Source organism: Ipomoea triloba, chromosome 5 (genome assembly GCF_003576645.1).
Source record: "Ipomoea triloba cultivar NCNSP0323 chromosome 5, ASM357664v1".
Lineage (NCBI taxonomy): Eukaryota > Viridiplantae > Streptophyta > Magnoliopsida > Solanales > Convolvulaceae > Ipomoea > Ipomoea triloba.
This window is the reverse complement of record NC_044920.1, coordinates 678757-684997: the sequence shown is the minus strand read 5'-3', so window position 1 is coordinate 684997 and position 6241 is coordinate 678757.

Genomic DNA, 6241 nt, shown 5'->3' with positions numbered 1-6241 from the left:
TTAGGTTCTATGTTTGAATTGTGGGAAAGTATGTATACGTCCACTATATATAGAAAAAGATCACTCCTAATTATTATACACTAAGGTGACTATTTGTCATGAAACTTATTATTGTTTTGTTCTTAAATTTTACATGTATTTTGATTACAAAAATGTAAAAAAAGAAAAGAAAAAAAAAAGTGGTGCGGGGAATTCGAATAAGTCAAATACATGCATGTGTGACCTTTTAATACAATTTATTACCAAAAACTCTCATATACCATATAGATATATAGTCTCTGTCAATATCAAGTATTTATCTATAGTTAGAAATCGAGGTACAATTTTATTTTCTTATACCTGCGTAGCAGTCAACTTCATGTTTCAATGGCGGAATGTTGGACTCCTGATAGGATTCGAACTTGTAATTTTGTGATTACCAAGTCAACAACCTAACCAATAATAATAATAATAATAATTTGTAACTTATGATAACTATGCTTGCCTTATTTTTTTATTGCTCCCAAGGTCTTCACACCTCGACCCGATAAGATGGTGGAGAGGTAAATTATTATGACTCAACAACTTTTTAGATGAAAAGATTAGTACCTACTACCAAAGGACATTAGCGGTTGCGGCCTTCACATTGTAATTGTTAAGAATCAATTTTTTTTTTTTGGAGAAGAATCAATTATGTGTCTTAAAGTGTAATTTGTCACATGTATAATACCAATTAATAAGCGGGCTATGGCCCTATGGGACAATGGGAAGTGGATATGCATGCATTTAAAGTGCGAAGTGGCAGTGGCGAATTGAAACTTTGCCAAGTGGGGGCTTTAAAGTGCAAAGGAAAGCAACAGTCGCCTTCCTCACCTTCTCCCCACTACACGTAAAAAAATTACAGATACAAAATTTAAATGTTATTTTTAAACCACGATCTACAATGTAAGGTAGACTATGATTCATGGTATAATTTGCCCAACTCAGGTCCAATAGTTAAGTAAACAAAATCATGTCACGTTACCATAATATTACTGGTAACATATATTGGTTACCAGTAAACATCGCTTATATGAATGTTTTTACTAAATTTGATTGATTAATTACAATTTTAAAATTTTGAAAGTCTAATTACTTTTCATCAAAAGTTAAGAGAATTTATTTGATATTTTTCCTTATTTATATAAAGTTTGAATTGCATGTGGAATGCAGTTTGGGTTTTTAGTAATTGTCACAGATTCACATACCGTGGGCAAGAAATCCACATTGCTGACTTCGTCCACATGCTATTAATTTAGTTTTCAACTACTCTAATAAACGGTGGCATAAATCACCACCAAGAAACAAGTTAAAGTGGTATTCAATTCAAACTTATATGAAGTTTTATATTTTAAATTATTTGTATAGAATCTTTATATACTTTTATAAACTTTGCAAAGACTAAAATCTGTATAACAAACTTTTAGACTGTCATTGATTTTGAATGACTTTTTTCATATTAAAACGTTTACGAAAGTCATTAAAATTCTACATTGAATACATCATATACTTATATCATTACAAACTTGTTTCATTTACCTAGACTATTATAAACACTATGATGAATAAAATATTTATTATTATTTTTTAAATTATTTTAATATAATCAGGATTTTTACATTGGATACTTACTTTCATGCATTGCACGTATAAAAATTAGTAATATGTGTGTCTCTCTATGTGTGTACGTGCGCACGTGTTTACACACACACATGTTAAACCAATCAAATATTGAGATACAATTCACAATGTCTATTCATATAGCAAACTAAATAATAAAATTTTTATTATATTCCTAGTCGGCCTATTCCATTTATCAATTTTGAAGAATATCAAGAAAATATTTTAATAATAATAATAATAATAATAATGTAAACTATTTTTTATAAATTTAATATTTATATATTAGGAAATAACTAATTAATCCTTACTAATTAAAATGTAAACGAAATCAAATTTAATTTATTTATTACATTGCTCTAATATAATGTCTACATATATTATTACCATAAAAAAATATAAGAAAATATATGATGGATGTATGTATATGCCAACAGTAATGAATCAAATGTTATTCTCAAGAATAGATAATTTGACAATCCCAAATGGAAGTATTTGTCGAAATAAATATTTTTATCTTATATTATAAAAGGTGTTCAATATCCCCACTCTATATGAGTATTCAAAGTTAATGCATCGACATAGGATTGTTGTTATTGTGCTGGCAGATATGGTTGAATATATATTATGAGTAGGGCTTGGTTAACAATAACTCCATTGTCCCACACGCAAACTACCTAGCTAGGGTTTGATTTCTTCAAGTAATAATTAAGGTCTTTGTACAATTTAGGTAAGAAATATATCCCAGCATTAAATTAAACCGCCAACGTTTACTTGCCACATGTAGTAGTAAATATGTAGCATGTTGAAGTCAACTAAAAGATATTTTTCGCTAACTAAAAGTTAAACTGATAATTGATTTACACGTTTATATTTTACAGATATTATGCTCCTCAACATGCATCTCTTGTGTGCATACCAGCTAATTATAGTTGGACTATGTCCTGAATCATGTAAACTCGCTCCCAATTAAGCTAATGAAGAAGGTAAACCAAATCAATATAGCTTTGAAATTCAATACCTAATTGTACACTTCTTCACACAAGTAGTTTAATTCAAGCCCAAATGTAACTTTCAATGTTTGTGACAGGAATTGGATCCCATCCACCCTATCGCTTGAAGCAAGTCTTAAGTGAGATTTTTTTCTCATCCACTAAACCAATGCTCTAGGGGCATGCAAACCGGTTACTTTTTTTATAAGTGATGAAGCATGAGATGTGATAGTGACTATACGGGTGTACAATGTCATCCTCAAGGGATTGAGGGTTATGGTACGCTATATGCATGCAATAACTAGCAACTAGCTAGGCACTAGCCTTAAGATATTAACAAAAATTTAAGCAACCAAAAATAAGGTAGAACAAACACATATAATATAAACAAGATAATGATAACCTTGAAATAAAGGAAATATAACTCAAGTTAGAGAGTATTATCGTCTAGATCCAAGCAAACCTATTGGATTAGGAGAGAACACATAACCGAGGAATTGAGGAGATGCAAGTAATAATTCTAGTCTAAAAACTACTATCGTGATCATCTAATTAATTAAACAAGAATTAGGACTAAGATCGAATTGCCCACTCTCATGGCGTATCAATTCTAAGTCCTTCAAGTACACTAAGCATCTAAATCCCCCTATTTCACCAATTTTCATAGTGGAAAATATGGATTATGCAAGGAGTGTCAATCTTGACCCAATTTTCATTGATGCTAAAAATCTTCCAACACTTGCTAATGAATGTGTGCAATCAAACAATAACAATAATCTAGCGCAATTCCTTCATAATCTCAATGAACCCTAAGTTAGACATTTCTACCCATTATGCAATAATCACAAATAAAGCATCTAAATAAATGATAACCCAAACCCAAACTCATAAACTAAGTACTCATGAATCATGATTCATAAGAATTAATAACATGCATAAGAGCACAAGTATAAAGCATACATATTGCAAATAAAAGATATAAAAGGAAACATAACTTATCTATTGAAATGAAAGATAAAGTCTTGAAATACAAGTATAACCCTTCATTACAAGCTTTAAATATGTTTATGAACTTAAATTTAAGCCTAATCTAACTTTAAAATATGCAAGGAAGTGAAAGAAATCAACTAGGGTTCATCTATAGAGATCAAAACCGAGTAGAAATGGGTGTAAATAAGCTTAAATGGTGAACAAGAGTAGCTACACGGGCTGCGATATGGGTGTATAGTTTTCAATGTAGAAAACAGTAAGAAAATCACTTTGGAGGTTAATGGTGCACGGGCTGAGACATCAGCGCGTAGGCGCCTGTGCATTATGATAAAATGACTTCCTTACTGTTTTTGACCATTTTAACGCCAAAATTAGGCTTGATAATCTTCATGGAAGTTGTAGCATTTTGAGTTGGTTTTCCAATGGGGCAAAAGTCACGCGATTTTGACATTCTTACACTGAGATATGGTCAAAATACTAAGACGTTGACATGTTATGCAAGAATTGCAATGCCTTGATCTTTTGCTTCACTTTTGCCATTGAAAACACCACTCTATGACTCACCAAGGCATTTGGACATTATGTGTCTCAGTTAACATTTTATGTGTCTACAATTAATAGTTTATGTGTTTGTAGTTATTACCATGTTATGCGACTTCAATTTATTTATAGGATTTACAGACACAAACTTTTAACTGCATGTACTATAAATTAAAATATGTCAATTGCAGACACATGCATAATCTGAAGATTATTTTGGATCAAGGTCTACAATGCAGGGTAGACCCTAGTCCATGGTATAATTTGCCAACTTAACTGCATATGGTTGATATGGAATGCAATCATTATTCCATGGACCATGGTTCACACATTTGTGTGAACCATAAATAAAAAAAAGTACATTTTTAATATGCTAAAAATACATTATTTTTACATGTAAAGTACACTATTTGAAATTACATAAATTTTTTATACATTATCAAATAATGTACCTTCGATATACAAATAATGTACGTGTATTAAAAATGTCATGGTTGCAGTAGGCGCTAGACGCTAATCGGGCGGTAGACTAACGCCTAGTGCCTAAGCGGTGCCTAGGCGATACTTAGGCGGCGACCTATAAAAATAAAAAAATAATGCATGTGTGTGATATATATATATATATATATATATATATATATATATATATATATATATATATATATATATATATATATATATCTTAGTTCTCTTATTTATATAAATAAATATATATATATATATATCTTAGTTCTCTTATTTATATAAATAAATATATATATATATATATCTTAGTTCTCTTATTTATATAAATAAATATATATATATATATATCTTAGTTCTCTTATTTATATAAATAAATATATATATATATATATCTTAGTTCTCTTATTTATATAAATAAATATATATATATATATATCTTAGTTCTCTTATTTATATAAATAAATATATATATATATATATCTTAGTTCTCTTATTTATATAAATAAATATATATATATATATATCTTAGTTCTCTTATTTATATAAATAAATATATATATATATATATCTTAGTTCTCTTATTTATATAAATAAATATATATATATATATATCTTAGTTCTCTTATTTATATAAATAAATATATATATATATATATCTTAGTTCTCTTATTTATATAAATAAATATATATATATATATATCTTAGTTCTCTTATTTATATAAATAAATATATATATATATATATCTTAGTTCTCTTATTTATATAAATAAATATATATATATATATATCTTAGTTCTCTTATTTATATAAATAAATATATATATATATATATCTTAGTTCTCTTATTTATATAAATAAATATATATATATATATATCTTAGTTCTCTTATTTATATAAATAAATATATATATATATATATCTTAGTTCTCTTATTTATATAAATAAATATATATATATATATATCTTAGTTCTCTTATTTATATAAATAAATATATATATATATATATCTTAGTTCTCTTATTTATATAAATAAATATATATATATATATATCTTAGTTCTCTTATTTATATAAATAAATATATATATATATATATCTTAGTTCTCTTATTTATATAAATAAATATATATATATATATATCTTAGTTCTCTTATTTATATAAATAAATATATATATATATATATCTTAGTTCTCTTATTTATATAAATAAATATATATATATATATATCTTAGTTCTCTTATTTATATAAATAAATATATATATATATATATCTTAGTTCTCTTATTTATATAAATAAATATATATATATATATATCTTAGTTCTCTTATTTATATAAATAAATATATATATATATATATCTTAGTTCTCTTATTTATATAAATAAATATATATATATATATATCTTATCTCTTTTATATATATATAAAAGAGATAAGATATATATATATATATATATATATATATATATATATATATATATATATATATATATATATATATATATATATCTTAGTTCTCTTATTTATATAAATTAATAAATTTAAATATATATAAATATAATTAAAAAAATTAATAAGGCCGACTCGCCCGAGTTAACTCGGCTAATTCTGCCGA